Source organism: Lemur catta, chromosome 14 (assembly GCF_020740605.2).
Source record: "Lemur catta isolate mLemCat1 chromosome 14, mLemCat1.pri, whole genome shotgun sequence".
Taxonomy (NCBI): domain Eukaryota; kingdom Metazoa; phylum Chordata; class Mammalia; order Primates; family Lemuridae; genus Lemur; species Lemur catta.
This window is the reverse complement of record NC_059141.1, coordinates 30857607-30883558: the sequence shown is the minus strand read 5'-3', so window position 1 is coordinate 30883558 and position 25952 is coordinate 30857607. Positions and strand designations below refer to the sequence as shown.

The following is a 25952-nucleotide window of genomic DNA, read 5'->3' as shown; positions in this document are numbered from 1 at the left end:
GAAATAAATGCCTGAGAAAGCACCAGAGAGACCATCTTATTCACCATTCCAACTAATCGCATGATGTCAAAACCATTTCTATGTAGGTAATGTGTTTTATCTCTAGTCCAGACTACTCCTTGAGCATACGCAGCCGAACTATGACTTCACACCTACATTATGGTGTCTGTCTGTAAGGCACTCTGAACTGAGTATATTCTACTAAATTCATAGTCTTAACATGCCCCCCCCAAATCTGGCCTTCTTTCAGTAGTCCTTAAATCAATAAATTAATCTACCATCCACCCAGCTATACACGCTGGAAACTTAGAGTTCATTCTGAAAAGCTCCTCTCCCTCAGCCTCTCTCTATACTCAATCATCAGATCTCATTGCTTTGACCTCCATTAAATACCTCACAAATCTGCCCCCATCTGTCTGTTTTCACTGCCACCATTGTAGTCCAAGCCACTGTTGTCTCTCATCTGGACCTCTTCAACCGCATCCAACTGGTTTACCTATATCCACCCTGATCTTCTTCTAATCCATTCTTTCCACTTCAGCCAGGGAGGTGTTTGCTAAGCGCTAAGTAAACACAATGCCATCAATGTACACACGCACACACACACCCCTACCTCTTAAAATTCTTAGATGGCTTCTTATTACTCTAAGGTAAAGACCAAAATCTTCGTGCTTCTCAGAGTCCTGCATTATCTGGTCCCCACTTGTCTCTGCAGTGTCCCCTCACACACTCGCCTTCACTCCTTGAGCTCCTGTGACACTGGTCTGATTTCAGTCTCTTAATCTGAAAGACATCCTCCTGACACAGGGCCTTGGCATATGCTAGTCTCTCTGTTTTGAAGGCTGCTCTCCCTGCTTAATTCTTGTTTGTTTAGCTAACAGAAACTCTTTCTTCTGACCTCACTGCTTCACCATTTCCTTGGGGAGCCTTTTCTAATCTTGCTAACAATGTAAATGCCTCTTATTGCATTTTCTTCTTTTCAGTTTCAGGTTTACATGTATTATGCGATCTTTTGATTAATGGATATCTTTCTCACTAGATTATAAACTTAATGAGAGCAGAAACTGTGTCTGTTTTGCTCACCATTTTATGTGTGGCACTCAGAACAATGCATGGCATGTAATAAGGTGACGTATATATTTTTTTCACTGAATACATAACTGAAGGAATATAATCCACCCATAAATCATTGGGTGATGATACCCAAAAACTGTAGCTATTGATACTTGTGGGATTAACTCTCAATGCTCACTGTCTGCGGAATGGACACGCTTAAAGCTCTGACTCAGGAGGATGGAGGGGGCATGGGCAATATATATAAGCTGAACTTTTGTACCCCCATAATAAGCTGAAATAAAAAAATAAATAAATAAAAAATAAAAAAACAAACAAACAAACAAAAAAAGAAATGATTTCAGATTAGGAAGTTTGCATCTAGTCTATACCACCTATTAGCCAGGAAAACTTAAGATAATCATTTAAACCACCAGCAGCAAGCATTGTAATAATAATAATACCTGTTTTCAATCACAAGGCTACAGATAAACTGTCAAGTGTTATATAAATGTAAGGCATTATGATTTAATAGCAAAGTTTAAAAGCTTTTCTCTGTAAAAGCCACAAAAAATATGTAAAACATGAATAATGCTGGTAAAAAAATTCTTACAATTTCCCCCACAAAAGTCAATTTTATATTAGCTAAGGCATTTGTCAGGGTTCTTCAAAGAGACAAACTAACAGAATATATATAAAGAGAGAGATGAGAAGGGACTCATAAACCAAGGACTCCAGTGACATGGCTCAGTTCAAGTCCGAAGACATCAGAACAAGGGAAGACAGTGGTGTAACTTTCAGTCTGAGACCCAAAGTTGATATAATATACAAAATGGGTATATTATATCAACAGATGCTGAGAAGACACTCGATATCCTAATGTTATACAGCATTTTAATTAAAATCAGATATTTCAGAAATAATGCTATGTAACACCAACATTCTTTATTACTATCATGGAGGGTCTAGCAATTCAGTAAGACCAAAAACAAGTAAAATAATTAATATAAACATTGTTCCTGAACCTAGACAATGCAGTTATCTTAGAGAACTTTCCCCAGGAATCATTAAGTGATAAAAATCAAAATGCACTAAAATGAACACAATATTTCATTTTCTAAAATAATGTCACACACACAAAAAAACAAACATGCATGATAAAGAGAAGAAGAGATAGATACTTAACCATGGAAAGATATATACAAGGTGTCATTTTGGATTATTATGTGGTAGTAAAGGGAGAAGCCAGGCAAAATTCAAAAGCAAAAAAATAATATATATTTACATACATATGCAAAATTATGTGTATATGCATATATAAAACATATGTGTAGAGAAATTAATTTTAATTTGGTTAATAAAATAATTTTTAAAAGATTTATTTATTTTCAAAGAATTGTGTTGCTCCAAAGAAAGGTAGAGAATGAAATAATTAAAAGGTCATCCTTGCTGACTCGAATTCCAGGCAGAGAGAGACAGTTTGAGAGCACAAGAAGCCCGAGTCCCAATCCCATCTTCTTTCAGGGCACTGCCTCTAGTGCCCCGGCCTACTTAGCTACACAATCTTTCTCTGCAACTCTCTACAGGGAGTGTCCTCCAACTGTCTGGTAATTTATGAGCCGTAAGAGAATTAGCAGACTAACCACAGGTGTATGCTGCTTGATTACATTTCTCCACCACTGGGCCCCATCCAATAGCTGGCTTCACTCCGTGAAGTTGTTGCTCAGTCAAATAACTGCGTGATTACAATGTTTAATTGTTTCTCTAAGCTTCTTCCAATCCCACTGCAGCATAGTTATGAAACTAAGCAGTCAGTGAAACTATCTTGCTGTTCTTGGTTTAGATATCTTCAGAAAAACTTTTTTTGTTGTTTTGTTTTAAAATGTGGGTACCCTATGCTTAGCTTAGAAATAAAAGAGACTATCTTGAAGAGCTTTCATTCTAAAGCAGCATCTCTCCCTGCATTTATTTGACCATGGCATTTGTAAAAAGAGTAGCTCATTGAATACAGTCAGATGGGCCCTAGTTTAGTAAGATCAAAATGATACATTTAATCTTATATTTTTCTTTTAAATTTTGGGTATAAAATATTTTAACACAAGAAGTGAATTTTTATTCTTTATCACATATCTTCTGACTATTAGGTATATTTGTGATTCTGGTACAGTAACAAAATTATTTCTATATTTTGTTTTCACTGGCATTATTTTAAAAACCCTAGTTCTCACAAGTCCATGAGAGCAAAAACCAATAGCACACACATTTTATGTCTTGAGATATTTGGATATTATTAAACTGGACTAATCAAAAAATGATTAATTATTTCATCATGGGTGGCCACCGTTTCTTTTTAATGAAACTAATGGCTTTGATTGTTCCTCTTCAATTTTGCAATAGTCATTCTCTGTATTTTTTGTACTAGATAGAGCTTTGAAATCCACAAAATTATATTTTTTATTAAAACTATTTAAGCCATACTATATTCATGAGAGACTAATTTGCTTCGTAAAAATATTTACTAATTACCATTCAAAAGTGTATTAATACTCCTCACCATCACTTATGCTCCTAAGGTCAAGAGAGATTTAGATGCAGAAATTAGAGAGAAGTTGGATGGGCATGGAGCCAATTGTAGGCAGCTATCATGTTACAGCAGAATCAAACCCAGGTAACAGGACACAATTACCACTATAAGATGAATTTCTTTCTAAAGACCAATATATCCAGTCTATATAAGAAATTTTAATTTCTCTTATTAATGTTAATATTAATTTGACCCAATTCTTTGCAAAATAATATTCAGATCATTTCATGGTAAAGATCCATTTGTCCTCTCCTTTTGTCATATTAACAAGCAGTAAATAGTTACATTATCAAAATCATTCTTTTCTAGTCTCCAAATTTCCCCTTTGTCCACCAAAAAAAGGATACAGATAGACATTTCAGTCCATCCTGACACAACGCGTTATTGTTAATACTTGATTAATAATGTGTGGCTTTCCCCACTGGACTGTAAGCTCTGTGAAGTCCGAATCCTTGTCTATCTGGATCACTAAAGCCATTGTGTCATGAGCCTTGTACAGTTCCTGGAACATGGTAGGCACTCCATATCTGTAGCAAGAAAAGGGAGAGTTGGGAGGGGAAAGGAAGGAAATCAGGAAGCAATCAGGCATATAATAATGAATGTTTGCTCATTAGTCAATAAATGGCCACTACTATTAACGCTGTCACTACTCACATTTTATGGACAGAGTTATAAGTCCATTTGGTTGCATTTACAATGACTTCATTAGCCTTGCAGACATTCTGACGGACACTAGTCACAACATAATTATATTTCCAGGTTTCTCTGGAAGAAACTTTTTGTGATTTCTATTTTATTTCTAAGCTAAGCACATGGTACACATTTTAAAACAAAACAGCAAAAAAAGTTTTTCTGAAGATATCAAAACCAAGAAGGGCAAGTTCTGTTTTTATAGGAAATGGATTTTCCATTAAATGGCAAATTCGTTTTTTCATATAGTTCAAGGTATTGTTTTTTTAAAAATGTATATGTTTAAAGTTAGGGCATTGAAAGTACAATTCAAGAATGTTTTCCACTACAGAAAGAGCATCTTCATTCAGTTGTGAAGAAGGCCAATTTCACCTACTATATACTTTTCACTCTCGGTATTTTGCTCTTCTGATCTAGGAAAATAAACAGTGACACTCTATTAGCCTTTAAAGTTTCTATTACAGTCCACATAATCATCTCAAGAATACTCATATATCTTAGCACATTCTTAGAAAAGTTGCCAACTCAAAAATATGCCTATTTGTCAACATCCTCTTTCCTCTGTAGCAAGATGAATTTTTTCCTCCTGTGCCCTTTCTCACCTGGAACCCTTCCTCCTTGTTTGAAATCATTTTTAAATTGAAGAACTAATTCTCCATCTGTGTTGGTTTTACCCAAGAATGGGCTATGTGTCCTGAGTATCCATACCTTCCTGTCTGTCATGCATGGTATATCATTAATTCATGATGGGAAATCTGGAGCCTGGATTTGATACACAGAATTCATAACAACATAAGCTTTCAGGCAGTCACCTGCAAACAATTAGAACGTTTGTATGAGATAAAACTTTTTATTTTGCCATCACCAGTTTAGAAACTACCTGGAAGCAGTCAGCCCAATTAGATGTCTTGAGATCCATTTCAGTTTTGTCATTAATTTTTATCTACAAATCAGCCTACGCCAAGGATTTAGGACAGACAAATCAATTTTTCATACTCTGGAATAACAGATGTCAACACTCTGTGAGCTCAGCAGAGAGTAGTGACTAGGCCGGTCCCCCGCCCACCGCCCTACACCCTGTCCCCTGGTCCCCTGGTCCCCTGAGGAGGTAGTTTCCATTTGAGTGGGGATTGGGGGAGGGGGGAGGAGAAGCAGGTGAAGATGATAGAGTCCTGGGGGGGCCTGCGGCGCAGCTGGGGTCTCCGGGGCTCCCTCAGGAGGAAGAGAAGCTGCGCTCGCTGGGCAGTCAGAGGGGACAGGATGGGACGCACCAGAGGGTGGGCGGACTCGGTGACTTTGCCCTCTGGGCCCATCCTGCCTGGACGCAGGTGCCCTGGATGAGGCTGCCCTGCGAGCCTGGACCGATTTTATAATCAATGGATAAAGTAGGGAAAATGTGGAGTAACTTCTAATACAGGTGTCAGAATCTCTTCAGTCACGAGGGAAGAAGCGTAGTGAAAAGGGGGACATGAACTCCAACAGATGTTTGTATATCAAGGAGTATAGGAGAGTCAGCTCCTCGGCTGCAAAGTGGTCCCTTAAGAGAAAATGTTGCCTTGCAATTAGGATTGAGCCCTTCACAGAATTCTTTAAGGAGAAACCAGAATTGTGCCACTGAAATCCCTCAAATTGTTGAAGTAAGCATTGAAAAGGATAATGATTCTTGTGTTGCCCCAGAAACAAGACTGGCACGAAGAGATTCCTACTCTCAGCATGCTCCATGGGGTGGAAAGAAAAAACATACCTGTTCTACAAAGACCCAAAGTTCCTTGGATACTGATAAAAAGTTTGGTAGAACTGGAAGTGGACTTCAAAGGAGAGAGGCGCTATGGTGTAAGCTCTGTACACGATGGGGACAGTGTTTCCGGCAGAACCATAGGCAGTCGCTCTCTGACACAGAGTTTGCAGGATACCGTGGGCTTGTGTTTTCTCATGAGAACTTATAACAAGCACTCAAAGCCTCCCTTTTCCAATAAAAGAAAAATACATCTTTCTGAATTTATGCTTGAGAAATGCCCTTGTCCTCCTGGCTTAGATTTCGCCAAAACATGGCATTTGATTAAACAGTATACAGCTCCTATGAGCCCACATTCAATATTTTTTATACATTTGATCCATCTCTGGTTTCTACAGAAGATGAAGAAGATAGGCTTAGAGAGAAAAGACAGCTTAGTATTGAAGAAGGAATTGATCTCCTCCCAATGCACAAATACACACCTTTGAAGCCACTGCACAGGTTAATCCGTTACATAAACCGGGACCAAAGTTAGTTCCTGGAGTGACTGAAATAAGTGGTGACAGTTCTGCAATTCCACAAGCTAACTGTGACTTGGAAGAGGATAAACCACCCTGTGTTTGCAGTCCTGGAGGCAGAAGCAGCGTGTGGTATCTGGAGACAGCCATGCCCATGTTAGCAGGCAGGGAGCTTGGAAAGTCCACGCACAGCTTGATAACATACACTGCCTCGTGCCTGATCTGCTACAGATTACAGGGAATCCCTGTTACTGGGGAGTGATGGACTGTTATAAAGCCAAAGGCCTTCTGGAAGGAAAGCCTGAAGGCACATTTTCGCCAGGGACTGTGCAGGAGGACTGCCTCTTCTCTGTGAACTTTCGCCGCTACAACAGACCCCTGCATGCCCGAATTGAACAGTGGAATCACAACTTTAGTTTTGATGCACATGACCCATATGTATTTCACTCCTCCACTGTAACAGGACTTTTAGAACATGATAAAGACTCCAGTTCTTCCATGTTTTTTGATCCATTGCTTACTGTATCACTCAATAAGACTTTTCCTTTCAGCCTGCAGTTTCTGTGCCGTGCAGTGATCTGTAGGTGCACTACATGTGATGGGACAGATGGGCTCCCTTACCGTCAATGTTACAGGATTTTCTAAAAGAGTATCATTATAAACAAAAAGGGGTCGCTGGTTAGAAAGAGAACCAGTCAAGGCAAAGTAAACACGCCCATCCCAAAAGGGTATTAACTAGATCTGCTTTCATGTGCATCAGACAGTACACCTCTAGCAAACACACATGTCAGTGCTAGGTTTTTTCATACAGTATGTAGGCTTATGTTAGTGTCTGTCAGATGCAGTCTGCTGTTACTTATTCAGGTAAACGTGGTACCTATCGGAACAACAGAGGATAGAGCCACAAGTGTTCAGCAATTTAGCTAACAGTTTGGTTTTTGCCAATTGAGCTAACAGTTTGGTTTTTAATGGCTGTAGTGACTGAGTAAGGCAACGCTGGGGCATTTGCTATAAAGAATTCTATTTCTTACTGAAGAATAAACTATTAATATTGGATGAGTATTTCAACAGTCTGACTAATGTTTGAAATTATTTTTTCTAAGAGTTTCTCTATAATCTTTCAAAAGTAGTGATGTTTGTAGTTACTGTAAATCAAGCTTTGGAAGTCCAAAAAAATAAAAGACTTCCTGCCTTTTAGAAAAACAAAAATGTGATTTTCTGGCCACACGGGTATAGTGCAGTTCACTTAAGTGTTGATGTAGATTCCTTCTCTCTTCTGCAAGAGGTACTGTTAAGTAAACCAGGTTTTCTAAATAGTCATTCTGAAAATTTCAGACTTATGAAGTTAGTAGTAGAATTTTATTTAAAGGCCCTAGGTAATAATTTTTTAATGAGTACTTTAACTTAAAACAGATATTTGAATATCTACTGCAATGTAGTGTCCTGCATGTGATTTTTTTTTAAAGTTGACATGTGCAATCTAATTGTTTTATAAAAGTTGGATCTTTTCCTGTGCCCATCATGAGCTTATGAACTAGAAAGAAAATGAAACTGGAAGATGCCCAAACAAGTCAGATAGTAGTAACAACAGTGGCTGCTAATGTTGAGATTATTATCAAGCTGTAATTAATAATTTGATGGCAGTATTTATCTCTCTGTTGTAAACGCATAGCTGAATTGCTTAAGTATAATTTGTAGAATTTCAGTGCAGTTAATTCTTAATGGAAAATCTGAAACCTAAATTGCAGATTTAAAAGGTACTGTACAACCATTGTATCTTTAAATAACTTTAAATAGCCTCTTTTTGTCACTTAGAATAATATGTAATACTACTTGAGTGAGCTCTTTTAGAAGTTATACCAAGTTCTAGTGTTTGCTTCTTAGTAATTGAACTGAATTTACAGTTCTTTCCTAGACATTTTGCACTAAAGTAGCCAAATCCATTCTTGCATCTTTTTGTTAATGTGCTCTGTACCACTGGTGAGTGCCCTGTAATTTCTGTACCTGCTGCTACAGAATGTTGTTTTACATCCCTATGGCTAGTGCCAAGGCTACCAAAAAGAAAAGCTCTGTTTAACCCTTTGACTGCTAATGTATATTTCTACTTGCCCTGCCTTGATAGGGCTGCTTTTTTGTGCTAATAAAGTATGTTTGGTGTTCTCCTTGTTTAAAAAATAAGAGGGAGAGTAGTGACTAGGTACATGTTTAAGCAGTAGGAATTGTGTGTCCTAGGGAAAGACACTTAACCTTTAGCTTTATCTTCTATAAAATTGGAATCAAAATTCATGATCTGAGTTACACTATTCTACCCCAACCAAACTTTTCAGTGGTCAAGACTGAAGTGGTCTCTTTAGATTGTGTATAAATTTAAAAAAAGAAAAGAAAGGAAGAGAGTACATAAGAAGGAAGTAAGATGTATGTTACTAGAAATATGGGAGTAAAGTTGGTCTTAGGCAAAGGAGAATGGAAAGGATATCCGAAGAAAAGGAGAGTATAGAACTAGCATCAAGAGAATCAAGTATCAAGCTTCTGTACAGTAAAGGAAACAATCAACAAAGTGAAGAAACAACCACATTGACAGCACATAGGACAAGAAAGGAAGGAATGGAAGGGCCAGAAAGGGGAGCAAGTCTGCTTCCACACCTTGATCCTAGCTACCTAGGAGCCATTTTGCTCCCATTGGTGGGTGAAGTGGTGGGTAGTGGTGACCAATGGTACACATGACCATGAAATCCAACACACTGGGTATTAACCTTTGGAATCTTGGGAAGTTTGGCTGGTTCTATTACAGATATGGGCTGGGGCAATAGAACAAAGTGAGTCACCTCAGGCACCAATAACCCAACACCAAGAAAAGTCATGCCAATATCAAGAAAAAAATCTCAAAAGTGAATTTTACAATGGCTACAAAATATTTGAATCTATGATTCTAGAGCTACTGAATATATCTGCTATATCTTTTCTGTGTTTTCCCCTTCACATCATCTCACTTCATTTATTGGAGATAATAAAAATAGTGTCATGAGATGGATGTTAGCAGTGACAACAATACTTGAGCCCTCCTGGAGAGAGATATTGGTATCGAGATGGGGTGAAGCGCTGACACTCCCTCCAGGACATGCTTGTGACTCACAGCATACCTGCCAAACCATCTAATCTCTGCAACCAAAGGACCCACTTAGAAGATTTCAATTTGAGGGGCTGGAGAGATGACAAATTCCCCTTTAAAAAAGACTCCTGAAGGATAGTCAACTTGGGATGGCTCCCAAAAGAAGCTAAATATGCAACCTGCAACACGACATTCATTCCTCCATGGTGTCAATGTTTCTTGCATTTCCTAAGTCTGTATACTGTATATGCATGAGTGAAACAAATGCTTAATTCAGCCAAAAAACACTTTTGTAAGTTATACCTGAATAAAGTTTGTTGACAGAGGAAGGAAAAGAATGGCTGCAACTATTTAGTCAAAACCTACTGTATTTTACTTTTAAAAGTGTTATGTCTGTGGCACTTTTGGACCTGTTTGTATTTTGTGTTATGATCTGTCCAAGTTACTCAAACTCTCATTTGATGGTACAGTATGATTATAATTGAAGCTATAGAGTAGAGATGTCTCCTCATTAAAAAATAAATTGGAGGAGGGATTGTACATTTATTGGTGTTGATAATTTTCAGAGCCCAAACCCAATCACTGATCAATCACATGCCCCCACCATTTTACCCTGTTGTGTAGAAGTGGCAAGAATGCACCCTTGGTTAATATTTCTAGCAGGCAAAAGCTGTACCAAGTTAATACATAATAATGAATACATGCTCTCTATAGGACAGAGAAATACCATGTATTGAACTACAATAGAATATTTGGGTAAAAGAAATTAACTTTCATTTACATCTCTTTTTTTAATCCCTAAATATCCATGCTTTACCAAAGCTGTTATAAGAATTCTAATTACAAATGTACAGCACTTTTTCTATAGTGAGGTGGTGTTCCTGACTCAGTAGCCATAGGAGGTATCATTCGAGTGGTTTCCACAATAGGGATATCAGTCCTGAGCCACCCACATCATTCACCTGGATCCCACTGCGAGCATACCGGTTATGTAGCACAATTTGAGATCATGGCACCACTTATAAAACTCTTTGTAAAACTGGGCATCAAGTGTGTAAATCTGGTCTCATATGAACATCATTTGTTGGAGACTCAGTTGAGATAAACTCTTTCCTGTTCTTCTGGAGATAATCCAGCTTGCAGTTGCCTCTGATATAATGTGAAATACTGATTTAAAAAAATACTGCTCTGAGATCCACTTGCCAAAATAGCTTCTTGTATAGGTCCCTAGTTAATTCTAAAAGCATAATCTGATTTTTATAAAGAGGGGAATGTGTCTTAGCCTAAAATAATACATGTTGGTATCAGAACGAAGCTAGAAGAGTTTATGATGGTTCAAAATCTTACCCATTATTTTCTATTTTGCCAAATATGAAATTAATGAGTCAAATGAATGGGTGTTCTCAGTGTCCCTCTCCCCACCTTCAAGCTCTTTTTCTTTTTTTTTTTCGAGGGGTGGGTAGCTGGCAGAGTTTGAAGAGTGGGATACTGCTTCAGCTTCCTTTCAAATCTCTCTGGTCTCCCATCAAAGCAGTAGATATCTAGAAAGTGTTACTATTTCCCCCCACTCCATCTGAAGATTCAGTTAAAGGGGAGAAGGACTAAATGGTCTGTATCAGTCAGAATTCTTAAGAGAAGCAGAACCATACATATATGTATATGTGTAAACTGGATATACAGTTGACCCTTGAACAGTGAAGGGGTTAGAAGTACTGATCCCAATGCTCAAAAGTCCGAGTATAACTTTGACTCCACAAAAACTTAAGTATTAATAGCCGACTATTGATCTGGAGCCTTACCAATAACATAAACAGTTGAGTACTATGTTTTATATGTTATATGTATTATATACTGTATTCTTACAATAAAGTAAGCTAGAAAAAGAAAATGTTATTAAGAAAACCATTAAAAAGAGAAAATAGATTTACTATTCATTAAGTGGAAGTGGATCATCATAAAAGTCTTCATTCTCATAGTCTTCATGTGGAGTAGGGTGAGGAGGAGGAGGAAGAGGAGAGCTTGGTCTTGCTGTCCCTGGGGTGGCAGAGACAGAAGAAAATCTGCATATAAGTGGACCCATGCTGTTCACCCCTGCGTTGTTCAAGGGTCAACTGTATACAGGTACAATAGTCTGTGTCTGTGTCTGTGTATGTGTGTGTGTACCAACAAGATGGTATATTTTATATAAATAAAGAGATTTATTTTAAGGAATTGGCTCATGCAGTTACAGGGGGCTGGCAAGTCCAAAATCCCTAGAGCAGACCAGCAGACTAGAAATTCAGGCAAGAGTTGATGCTGCGGTCTTGAATCCAAAAATCTGTTGGGCAGACCAGCAGGCCAGAAACTTAGGCAGGATTCTATGCTACAGTACTGAGGCAGAATTTCTTCTTTTCTCAGAAACCTCAGTTTCTGCTTTTATGACCTTCGACTGATTGGATGAGGCCCACCCATATTATCATCTCTTTTACTTAAAGTCAACTATAACTGTAACTGCTGACTTTGAGTAAAATTAACTGTCTTTTAAGTAAAAGTTAACATCTAATGTTTGACCAGACAACTGGACACCATAATCTAGCCAAAGTGATATACAAAATTTAAACATCACATAGTCCTAGTAATGTCTCAAATTGTTGAGCTTCCAGAAATTAATTATTTATATATCATTCTACCAGATTAATAGATACATAATTTTTCTCATTCTAAAATAAATTCTAGAAATTTCAGAATGGTTGCTTTATACACATAGTACAGACCCATTAGAAATAAATGTGGAAATCATGCCACAAATAAGTTTTAGAGTTGTTTAAAGATGAAAGAAAAGCTCTAACATATTGCAAAGTCCTTCCATATAAATGTAGGAGTAAATCAAAATTTGAAAGCATTCTAAGGCCAAATGTCCAGTTCTGTATCACCACAAAAGTATGTGACTAGGATTGAAGCAACACAGCTAAAATCAACATACTCACCATACACACTATGCCAGAGAGTAGTGTTTCTGTCTTGAAGGCTTTTTTTTTCCCCTTTTACAGGAAAGAGAAATACAGCTTTGTCAGTAGTTTACATTCTCTGCAATTGCTTTGGTTTCAGTGAATAAGGTCAAGAAAAAAAATGGAAGTGTTACATTAGTCCCCAAAATTCAACAATAAATAGGGAAAATGTGGAACCTATTTATTTTACTACTATCACAAATTCAATGTCCCATTATTCTAAAATTTGCTTTCTGTTTCATTAATGTTGTTATTCAACACCACTGCATGCCAGCTATGTCTTGAGCTTTCTCCTGTGTGCTGGCAATACAGTGATTCCCAGCATCAAGGCAGTAACCCCCTGAAGGAATTGATTGTGTTTATAAAACAACTGTGAGGCAGAGAGATAACATTTTTGCTGTGCATAAATGCATAGACATTGCCTGAATGGTTACTACCACTTGCCAGACAGGTGCATAAGCCAAGCTGAGGCAATGTTTGTGTGTGCTTAGTAGCATCGTCCCTCTTAGTAACTCCCCTCTTTGGGAAGTTGCTTACTTCCCAACACATTCACTATACATAATACCAAACCCATCATTTTTCTTTCTCTTTTGATCCCTTGGAATTTTTTCTCAACATAGCACTGATCATCACTTATTTGTTTGTATCTGTTTCTTGTTCAACATTATATGCCCTGCTCTTGGCACAGTACCTACAATTGGACAAGAGAATAATAGATATTTTTGGAGTGAATTAATGGTAATTCAAAATTATATGAACATCAAAACCTGCCTGAGTAGGAAGTCATGGAGATGAGGAAAACATACCCTGTTCCCTGACCAAACAGGCATCGCCAACTGTGGGCTGTCCCCGTCGCTACCCCCATCTTGGAAACATGTAGTACAAGAACAATGGGGAACCTTTGTTAGACTGAGAGAATTAATCTCTAATGCCCTAAGGCATCTCATCATAAATTAACTTCCCTTTTATGCTTCTAGAATGTTCTGTAACATCCTTAGGAAAATTGAAAAAATAGTCACTGAAATCATTTTCCGTGTTCTGTGATTCAGAAAAGGAAGCCAGTTGAGAAAGGCTGAGTGGGAGTGACCCCCGTGGCTCCGTGGCAAAGGTTCATAATGTACGAATGCAATTTCACTGAGTAACTGCAGATTAGTACCTTTCACTCTTGGCTGGTTCCCTCCATTTCCCTCTATCTTGTTTAACGTTGGCCAGTTTAATTCTGTATTGGTGGCAAAAATATAACCTTTAACTCTTTTATTTTAATGCACCACTGGTAGGTAATAGTTCTTCCCTCCTTAAGTCGAAAGCCTCTTTGTCAACTTTTCTGCGACATCATTATGGGGCCCGGGGAAGTAGTAGTTTCATGCTTCTGGTCCCTTCTTAGAGTAAGTAGTAAATTCCTTAGGCACTTTCCAGTATTTCTCAGTTGACCATGAGAACAGTCAATGCCAAGGACTTCAAAAGATTGGGGAAAAGGAAAAGGGACCTAGACACCCTATATCAAATCTGTTACCATATATGCAGCATAGAAGCTAGTCTAGGGACAGCCAGAATAGCAGCTGGAGGAAGCAGTGAGGATGCCTGCTGACTGGCTGACTCACCATCTTATTTCCCTTCCATTATTCTCCTTAAAAAAAAAAAAAAAAAAAAAAAACAGGACTTTCTCTCCCTATGTTATGATGTTCTTGGTAGGACTGCAAACCTCAAAGCAGCTGGGACAAGAAGGTGAAAACAAGGATGTTTGATCACTTTATATAAAGCCTTGATGTAGGGAGACTATAGCCTTCTTCCTTCTGTTTCCATTAAACAAAATATGGCTGAGTAGTTTGCTTAATCAGAAAACATCTTGGCTATTTCCGAGGCTATTTCAGCACTTTAGTCTGCCAGCCATTCTTTCAAGACAGATGTGACATGAACGGTGCAGCCCATGTGTCTCTCCGGGAACGATAAGTAGAGAATTAGTACAAATACCAGAGAGACACACTTTTCATCGATCCTTATTGGGCTACTGAATTTCTAGAGTTAAGGTCTACATCTAAAATCCCAAACAGTATATATAGCAGCCTGGAGATGTTTTCTAATGCCACTCTGAATTCTTGTGGGGATAAGTGATACTGATAAATAAAACAAATCATTCAGTTAGAGTTGCTGTTGTGTGTGAGAGAGTTCCCTGTTGTTTAATAGCTTGAAAAATAGATCAGCCCTACACAGACTGCTCACTTTTCCAAAGGCCTCAGTCTGCTTGAGTGTGTGAACCAGACAAACTAGATTCCCACTCAGCACAGTAACTGAGGAAAACAAGAAAAAGTGTACTGCCATGCTTCTTGATGGTTCTTCTCTTTAGATTAACTTTAGAATAATAATGTATTTGGTCATCTAAACATAGAACTTACTAAATATAAGTATATATTATAATATCAATAAAAGCAAATGCTTATAGACTACTTACTGTGAGTGAACAGGTACTATTCTAGGCATTTTACATATATTCACTCACTCACTGCTCACAAAAGCCCCATGGAATAGATATTATTACTAAACTCATTTTACCTATTGGGAAACTTGGGCACAGAGAGATAAGGTCTAAGGTCACACAGTGAATACATATTAAAATAATAGACACAGTAAAAAGGCAATATTATTAGGCAAAGAATAGTACCTCTTGTCTCTAAATGTTGTATCCATTACCACTTAATTAAACCTTGGTTCAGGAAAACTTTTATTCTCTCAAGAAAAAAGAAAAAAAGAATCACTAGCCTTAGGTGAGGCCTCCCCTCCTAGCTATTTGCAGTTTGCTTATTATAACACACGGTATATCCTCCTGGTGACAAAGTTAAAATGAAGCTAGTTCTCACTAAATAGTCTCATATGGATAAAGAAAACTATCTATTCATGTAGATTGTGTTATCTGTGGTTATTCTATACTCCTTCTCTTTCTGCATCAGAAACAGAAAAACCAAGAAGACCTCTAAAATCCCCAAGAGTTTCCCCAAAACATTCATTCCAGCAATTACTATCTTCCAACTCAAAAATTTGTAAGGAACCAAGTTGCCAGCTCATTCAAACAGCCATCTTCCCCTCGCCCACAGAGTCCTTTGCTACAGCACTGGACCACTTCTACCTAGCCTGTGCGAGGCAAAGACAATTCCTTACTGGGGCCTTGCCCCTGGAACACTAAAAGCACAATTTAGAAAAAGCAGTAGCTTTTAAATACAGTTGCATGCTGCTTCTCTCACTAGGCGCAAGCGTCATGTGAATTCTAAGTGAGCCTTTTACCTAAACCAATTATAGAGACCTAAGTCCTCCAAATAAAATTGGCTGCATTTCAAATCCTAGGCAAATTCATGGTAACAAATGGCCTCAGGTTCACAATATGGAAAAGTTATACCTTCTCAGCTTGTGTGTTGGTTCCTAGTTTGTTCCCCACATAAAGAGGCTACTGTAATGAAGAATTCTAGACTCTCAAGCTTTTAAAGCAGTGGTCCATTTAGTGATGGAAATAGGAATCAACACACACCAATTCACTGCCTTCCTCTTGTCCCCGCTCTGCTCCCCAGCCTGAGAGATCGGAGCATCTCACAGGCAGTGTCCTACGGGCTGTGAAGCAGAGCAGGTCATAGAACTGTCAGATTAATCTTAAATACATGGCTTGTTATGGGGACCACAGTTGTTTGTAAGCATTAAAGACAAAAGTCAGGATGATCAGAAGCCCGGCAACACGATGAGCCCACAGTCAATAATAGCCAACTTTGATAGAACATTCCCTGTGTTCCAGGCACCTTTCTAAATTCTTTACATGTTTTAACGCATTCAGTCTTCACAGGGAAACCATGGGGTGGGTGCTATTCTTATTATCCACTTTTTACAGATGAGAAAATTGAAGCCCAGAGAAGTTAAATAACTTGCCAAGGTCACTGCTAATTAGAGGGCAGAGGCAAACATTTGAATTCGGGCCTTCCAGCTCCAGAATTCCTGGGCTTAATCGCTATATTCCAGCTGCCTCTTGGAGGAGTTTTGTGCTGACTGGCCTCGGAGTTGAAGAAGGATTTGATGAGCTCCTTACTCCAGGGTTTGTGAAGAGGATGGACTTCAGAATGGATGGCATTGTTTTTGATACTCTCTGAGAAACATTTACTGAATAATTCTCATATTTGAGAATTATAATTATAATTCTCATATTTGTCTAGCAGAGAACCTTGGGACACATTTATCTTACTTTCCAAGATGTAAATAAATACTAGTTAATACCTCCCATGTGTACTTATATCTATGACACTTTAAGAATCCAATGGATACCAAAAAACGCCAACGTAGGTCAAAAATGGTACAAGCAGAGCAGCATACCTGGAGGGTGAATAACTTCTGAGCACATTTTATCCTACTACATTCAACCGGTATGAGTTTGTTGATAGAAATATGTCATTTTCAACCTTTTCGCTATTCCTGACATTTATTTAGATTCAAAGAACAAAGATGAAATTTCACTGTAGGCTACAAAAGCAATCAAGTCATTGAACCATCTCTACTGCAGAGTTTCAAACTAGCAAACTCCATTTCTCTTTGGGAATCCAGGATGATTCTGTATTTCAGAGCCTAGAGTATCAATTAGAATATAAGGAGAGCACGAGTCTTGTTTGTCTTGTTCACTAATGTGTCATGGGTGCCTAAAAGTGTGCCTGGATGAGAGTGTGCCTGCAGGATTCACAACCTGAAATATAGTAGGCAAGGGAAGTCTTTGCTCAAATTTATACCTCTAAGACTACCTCAGTTGCTCTGGGACTTGTTGACTATAACACCAGTATTTGACAAGAGGCTGAAGATAAAGGCCGCCACTCACCCAAAGCATGTACCCTAAACTCAGGTGTGAATATTAGTATGGTGGTTAAGACTTTGGTCTTTGGAATCAGACCTAAGTTAAACTGAACCCCACCACTTAAGAACTGCTCTTTGAACCCCTTGTAGCCTAGACTTTCTCAACTATAAATTAAGTAATAATGTGTACCAGAGTTATTATAAGAATTAAATTAGATAATACATCAAAAGGGCAAGCACAGTGCCTGGCATATAGGAAACGCCCAATAAGGAGATGGAAAGAGTAGGGTGGGAAGATGCTGAATACTCTTTCATTCTGAGGCTCATTCTCAATATAATTTTCTTTTATCACTAAGAGCACATTGATTGGTCAATTACCAGTTTTTCTTTCAAACAGTCTGTTTGTGCCCCTCCAGGTCACTGAAACTCTCAGAGAAGAACTGCGATATCTTCTAGCAACTTGCCAAGGGGAGCTGGGCGAGAGTAGGTCTCATTACCACAGTGTTGAGAAATCTCATACTCATAATGAAAATATGTTTTACTAAATGAAAGAATTTATGTGGATTTCAGAATACTTAGCTTGCTCCTAGGCCAGGGGTTCTCCTTTAACTTAATCTCAAGCTGCACTTTCAAATAACTTTAATGAAAAGAGCCCTTGACTAGTCCAAACCCTGAAGATTCCAATCTACTGCGTTGTTCTAACTATCACCGTGTAGACGAGCCTCTGAGACTCTCTTGGTCCCAGTCAGGAATTCTGTTGCCTGTACTGAGAGAATCTGAGTTAGTCACAGAAAATAGTTTTGCTTATTTGGTGATATGACCTACAAAATATAAAAGATGCATATCGGGTATAAAAACACTTAATTAGCTTAAAATGATTATTGCTATCACTAGCAATGTGATCCTAAGAAAAGTAGACTAGACTGTTGGATTCAAGGCAGAAAGGAAGGGAAACGAAGCTAATGTTTTAAAATTCATACCATGTAGCAGAAGCTAGGATATTCAATCACCAGCATTTACTGAGCTAAACATGTGCCAAGCTCTGTGCTTAGTACTTTTATGCCCATGTTCTTTTATTTAATCATCACACCTATTATTTGAGGTGGGTAAAACAGATCCCAACTGGGAAAATTGTAGCACAAAAAGGAAAACTTACCCCAGGTCTTTTATCTAACAAGTGGTGAGTTCAGAACTTAAACCCCCAAATCTGGAGCCCGAGTCTAAGACTTCTCACACTACCCTTTCACGTTCCCTACTGTGACTTAAACAGATAGCAAAATCGTGGCCCTCACAACTGGAACAAGTTAGGAGTGTAGGATCTAATTTTATGATTAATGTACACAGGCTGTCTGTACCAAGGAGTTGAAGATATACCCCAAATCCTCTGTTAAATGAGGAATAAACTAGATCTCAATCTCTCTAGAGATCAATTGGTTCTAACTAAATTCTGTAATTGTGGAGGTTCTGCTTATAATGATTTTGTTGTTTCTGTATCATGGTCCAATTTCAGATCAACTGGTTACATATGGTAAGTTTTCTTTATATACTCGCCAAATTCTCCCAGTTCATGGCTCTTCCTCCAAAACCTTTTCTGGGTATTGCCATAAATGGATTTCATGTTCAGAAATAAAGAGAATCACAGAAATGCCAATTCCAACCCCTGGGACTGGTTTCTAAAGGCATGCTTCAGACCCTTCACTTGCTTCTCAGACAAGAAGGGAAATAATTGGGCCATGCTAGGTCTATTTTTATGAAATTATTCTGAAGAACAGTCATTATGTTGGGAAGCTTCTACCTTATCCATCTCCATGGGTTTGCTAAAATGAGGACAGAGGTTTGTGAAAAGGCAGTTGTAAGCTTTTAAAACCACCACATTTTAATAGAATCGGTTTGATTTCTTACACATTTCAATGGACATGACCTCAAAGCCCAAAGTTAAAAGAGAAATATCCATCTGTAGCTCTAATTTAGTAACAGCGTTTCTTTATGATGTCCAGGATCTTATGACGTATTTAGAAAAAAAATATGTCCTTATAGACACAACGATTCACATCACACAAGCAATGTTATGATTATTAAACTCAAGTTGTAGAATATTTGTTTTTATGATGGGTCCATAAAATCTAAGCCAGGCTGGGAGGTGGAGCTGTGCAGCCCATGGTTTCCCAACACGGCGCTTCTGTGTCCTAAGATTTGCAGTTACCTCCGTGGCTTTCACATATGCAAGTGGTTTAGGGCAACTGGAAGAGTTTCCAGGCCAAAGACCTTGGCTCTAAACCTGGCTCTGTTGGTAGAATTCACTTCATTTAAATAAATTTCCACATCTCTAAAGCATGTGGATGGAACTGGATTATTTCTAAGATCCCTGAGAAGCCTGGAGAAGGAGGGAAATCTCTAGAGCTTCCTTTTCCTCCGCCGCCACCCCATACACACACAGGCTTCTTCACTTCTTCCCTTTCCCATTGCAAACACTACTGGAAGCAGGGTGACTGTTGGGATTGGCCTGAGTGTCACACTCTAGGACACTGCTGGGCGGGGTTGCCATGGCAGGGAATGCACTTGGGAGTGGCTCTCCTTCCTGCTGTCTGCTGCACCACTGGAGTGGTGAATCCAGCCCAGGCTTGTTTTCTGTGCCACTCTTCCCTCTCTTTCTCTCTGTCAGTAGCCAGCCTGAGCCCAAGGCTCCAGTTACAGCCCACACCATTCTAGGCATTGGATTGCAAACAATTTGCATTCTTTCTTACAGTCTTGTTTCTGCTCTCCCTCTCCCCGTAGTTCCATCCCTGTGTAGCTGGCAGATATGATGGATTGGGTAAACAAAAAATTATGCTCAGACAGTCCAATCAGTTTCAGCAGAGTTCTGTGGACGGAGACCTCAAGCTCAAACCCAGCTGTCCAACATGTGGCTTTGTGCACTTACTCTCAGTGTGTTCCATGGGGTGGACCTTCAGAGAGAACCTTCCAGGGAGGGTGGGAGGCTGGGCCTAGGAGGAGGCGAATGTTCTGAGTCCCTTGACTCTAACGCTCTATTGTCACCAATAATACCATACCAACAGAGTGGTTTAGAGAATATCCTCTGATTTCAAAAACAACTAAAAACAATAATTTGTATCAGAAATTAGTTTATGACCTGATTAATGTAGAGCTTCCATAAAGCTCTACATTATAAGCTCTTGCCTGACAAAGGTATGGCAAAAATCCATTTGTCTAAATTAGTTTGCATAAAACCCAAACCTCTCTCTTCCTCAGAGTATCTCTCTTTCACTGTCTGTTTCTTTTTCTTGCACATGCGCGTGCACACACACTACAGCGTGAACATGTAGGTGTACACTGAGAGACACTGAGAGTTTGTTTTTCCCAGCCAGAACACCTGAACCCCCAAGGAGCCTGCCCTGATGAGGCTCTTCTTGCTCCCAAAGAAGAAATAACAGAACTCATCCTAGTTTTTATTGTCCACATACCCCCTACACACACACACACACACACACACACACACACAGTCTGGCTTATGTCCCAACCTCTGGGAACCACGCACCTCAGATTAGAGTTACCACAACTGTGGACAGTGAATTCTCAAGGACACATCCATGAACTGAGAAAAATCTGCAGGCAGGAGGCAGCTGCGGTGTATCCCTAGGGGAGCTCAGAGAGCCCTCATCGCCAACAGCCAAGCCAAACCAAGTTCCCTTCTGCTTTTCCTTAGGGCATTGACTTATCAATAATGAAACTTTCCGGGTCCTCAGCCTCCCATCCTTCACCAGATTCCCATCATTTCCACACCATTGACTGACGCCTAAATGCTGCTTTTGGTGTAGAAGAAAAGGAAATAAAGGTTAAAGAGTATTCAGCAGCCACCTCCTCAGGCACTTATGAAAACTCAAAGGATCATGCCTGGCTTCCCAGAGAAGCAAAGAAAAAGAGAAGAGACAAAAACATTCGAGAGCTGTCAAATTCCACGGTTCCTTCTGTCAGTACTTTCTTTCCATAGTGATAACCCATGCAGGCTACGTCAAAGATTTTTAGTTTTTCCTAATATTCCCTGAGCAATTCTCAAGCTGCTACCATCACTGACTCTAATGTTTTATACTATACAAGAGCATTTATAGCAACTAGGCATGAAAGGCTTCTTCCCATTTTAGAACCTTAATGCTGAAGACTAGCAGAGAAAGCTTTGGCTGAGTCCTGAGTTACAATGGCTACTCTCTTGTATCATGTTTTTTTCAAGAGGAAGGTGAGTCTTGGACTACGATGACAGACTGGTACCAAACCCAGGGCAGAGCTGGCTCCCCATAGATCCCCAGAAAGTGAGAACTGTTCCAGGGGCCACCCTTTGTACTGCACAACAGTGGGGAGAGCTGTGGTGAGGGAAGGTAGAAGGGAAGAGGAAGGAGGGAAGCTCAGGGCTGAACAAAGGCAAAGGAAGGAGAAGTTAGAAGACATGTTCTGGCACAATATTTTTGCCTACCCTCCTTGGGCAGAGGCAGGTAATAACAAGAAAGGTGCTTGGTGGCACTGCATTCCGTGGGGTGGCATGAGAAAAGGAGGTAAGGGACCCTACGTTCTGCTGTCACCACCCATGCTCCTTACCCCACTGGCTCCCTCAACCTCCAGGCAAACACAAATGCCTAGACTTCCTCCATATAATGTGCTGCTTTAGCCAAGATGGGACCCAGAAACGACATATGTTATGTATTGTAAAAACATTCCGTACTCACAGTGAAATCTTCAATTATGCAGAATAGTATATGATGAAAGGTAAAATTCCTCTCCATCTCACCTGACTCCCCCACACATGCCCTCACCACAGTAACCGCACTGAACAGCTTATTTTATATCCCTGGAGAAAAGCTTTATACATTTGCAACTGCACACACATATATAGCTTTTTTAAAATATTCAAATGGGAATCACACAAAGCATACTGTTCTGTCGCTTACTTTTTTAACTCGGCGTATTTGGACATTTTTCCACATCCATACACCCAGACCAAATTCGTTCTTTTCAAGGACTGAATTTTGTTTGGGCAGACCGTAATTGAATGAGTCCTCCCCTAAGTGGCTGTTAGATAACTTCCACTTCTTGTTACAAGCCATGCTGCAGTTAAATTATTTGTACATATGTCTTTGTGTGCTTGTTTAAGTAAATCTTAGAAGTAGAATCCTTGGCTTATGGAGTGTACACATTGTAAATTGTTAAAATGTCAGATTGCTCTCAACAATAATGCTTGCAGGTAAAATGTTTGCCTTTCCACATCCTTGCCAATACTCGATATTCACCAATACATGAAAAATGTATTTTATTGGTGCAATTTACATTTCTTTAATTATGAATAAAATTGGGAATATAGCCACTCATTATAAATTCCATGTATGGATTCATAATGCTCTAGTTATATACACATACAGACATATATACAGAAACACATTTCCTCTGTGAATAATCTATTCATACCCTTTACTCATTTTCCTTTGTGTTGTTCATTTATTCTTCTTGATTTCTAAGGCTGCATATATGAAATTACTATATCTTTATCATATGTGGTCACATGTTTTCTACTTTGTCCTTTGAAGTATTTTTTTAACTTTGTTTACAGTGTCATTATAACACTGAAGTTGTTGCATTTCTTAATGTAGCCTGATTCATTAATCTTGTGCTTTATGACTTCTGGGTTTTATGTCAGGCTTCAAGGGCTTACCTACTCCAAAATTATTTTTTAAATCACTACAATTTAGTCCTTTTATGACTTAATTCTTTAAGTGTAAATGCTTTAATTATTTGGCATTTATTTTGTATAAGACATGATGTAAGGATCTACCCATGTATTTTTCCCAAATTTTCCATTGTCCAAATATAATTAATTACTAATCTACTTTTGCCTCACTGATTTCAAATGTCAAATTCCAAAACTCACCCAGGTCTATTTTTAGACTTTATAATCTGTTTCATTGATTTTTCTATTTCTACACAGTTATAAACTGATTTCATTACCATAGCTATTTTTTATGCATTTTAATATCTGCTGGGGCTAGTCTTTCCTCATAACTTTTCTTTAGTAGGTTTTATTTTCAAGCTGGAAAAGTTGCAAGCTGACTCTCTTGTTGAAGGTGGAAGCTTGGATTTGCTTTGAAGGATGACGGTGCTTAGTTTCATGAAAAGCCACTTGAGTAGGTCTGCTGGTTATGTAACACCTGCTCGCAGCTCTGGAGAAGACCTAAATACAAACCCAGATGCAATCTGTTCCAACGGAAGCCAAAGGTTCTGTTTAGAAATGTAAATTGGGCAGATCTTTTAGCAGATCTATGTTTCTACAGTTGATATAGTCAATAGAGAAGTGTTTCTTCCCTAAGTGTGGATGTATAACGTCCTATTCTTATACATGAATGCATGTGGCAGAGCAATGTGTTTCCCTGGCAGCGTTTGTGTCCAGGAGTGGCAGAGACAGGATGGAAGAGCTCGCATGAAAGGGAGGCCGGGTGGAATCCTGACGCTCTCCTCAGCCTACGCTGCAGGAGAGGATGTGAAAAGAACAGGCCCGGCCAGGGCAGCCCAGCCTGAGCCAGAGCTCTTTATTCCACATTTGGTGCCATCCAACATTGAACAGGCTGAACTGGGAAAGTGTGTATTGTTCTAATTTATTCTGGAGGCTTCAGCGGAAACCTTATTCCTGCGGCCTTTTCCCTTAAGGGAAAGGCTATTCCCAGTCATCCTGGAAAGGAAATGGGGAAATGTGGATGTTTGGAGGCCTTTAGGGTTTGGAGGCCTCGACTCCAGGTAAGAGAGATGTACTTAAGGGCACTCCCCTGTGAGTGGTTAAGTAGCAGGTAGGTGGCTTCACTGGGAGGGGAGCTGGAAAAGAGGTACACCCAGGAGAAGACCTCATGGAGGAGCTCTGAAAGCTGCCATAGCTGGAATCCTTTGTGCATCCTCTTTGCTGTGATTCCCTTCTGAAACTCCCAAGCCTTCATGAAGCCTTGCACCATCTAATAGGCAATTATGGAGAGTTTCAGAAAGTGGCTTCCCCACTGTGGGGAAAGTGGGCAAGACGCTTGCAGCTGCAGGGTGAAGACAGCAGGGAGCAGAGGGCAGAGCAGCAGCCAGATGACTGAGATGGTGACAACCCCCACTCCTGGTTTCTCTAACGTGAGCCTTTCCCAGGGGTTCTCAGAAATACTGAGGCAGGGAAACCTGGGATACATTGGAATTCCTACAGACAGACAAAATTGAGTACTAATTTATTACTGCTTCTGTCTTATTACTTGTTATTGGTTTATGCAGGTTTTCGACTTCTTCGTGGTTCAATCCCGGTAGGTTGTATGTGTCTAGGAATTTATCCATTTCTTCTAGGTTTTCCAATTTATTGGCATATAGTTGTTTGTAGTAGTGATGATCCTTTGGATTTCTGCAGTATCAGTTGTAATGTCTCCTTCTTTAAGACTTGCTTTGTGGCCTAACATATGGTCTATCCTTGAGAATGACCCATGAACTAAGGGGAAGAATGTATATTCTGCAGCTGTTGGATGAGACGTTCTGTGAATATCTATTGGATCCATTTGGTCTATAGCTGCAGGTTAAGCAATGTTTCTTTGTTGCTTTTCTGTCTGGATGATCTGGCTAATGCTGAATGTGGAATGTTGATGTCTCCAGTGATTATCGTATTGAGGTCTATCTCTCCCTTTAGCTTTGATGATATTTGCTTTATATATCTGGGTGCTTCAGTGTTGGGTGCATGTGTATCTAGAATTGTTATGTCCTCTTGCTGAATTGACCTCTTTATCATTATATTAAATATAATGACCTTCTTTGTCTCTTGTTATAGTTTTTGTCTTGAAATCTATTTTATCTGATAGGAGTATAGCTACTCCTGCTCTTTTTTGGTTTCCACTTACATGGAATATCTTTTTCCATTTCTTTATTTTCAGTCTATGTGTCTCTTTATAGGTGAAGTGTCTCTCTTACAGACAACATATGGTTGGCTCTTGTGTTTTTATCCACTCAGCCATTTGATATCTTTTGATTGGAGAGTTTAATCTGTTCACATTCAATATTATTATTAATAGAGAAGGACTTACTACTGCCATGTTATTATTTGATTTCTGGTTGTCCCATCTTCCTTTGTTAAAAGTGATACTTCAGACACTGAGTAGTGCTTTTAAAAAGCCTAGAGACAAACATACTTTCCCTTGTATAAGATTTCACTTTCTGACCATTGAATTTTTCTTTATTCCTAAAATTCAGTCATTTTGCCTAGATATGTCAATCATTCCATATCAAGGTTTTTTTTTTTTCTTCCTAGGATAAACTGTCTTTTCATCTGCAATTTCATATATTTTTATTTAGTTTAGGAAAGTTGTCTTCTATTATATTTTTGTTAAATACTTCTTCCCCTATTGCTAGACTCTGGAGTAACATAATGGGCTCATAATAAATACTCCTTGAATACATAGATGTTTGAGTATTTTTTCTG

At 39.0% G+C, this 25952-nt stretch overlaps 1 pseudogene; it reads left to right on the top strand.

Annotated features, from left to right (window-relative positions):
* The first annotated feature begins 5703 nt into the window (after nucleotides 1–5703).
* On the top strand, nucleotides 5704–7289 carry LOC123649959 (annotated as a pseudogene).
* The last annotated feature ends 18663 nt before the right edge of the window (nucleotides 7290–25952 follow it).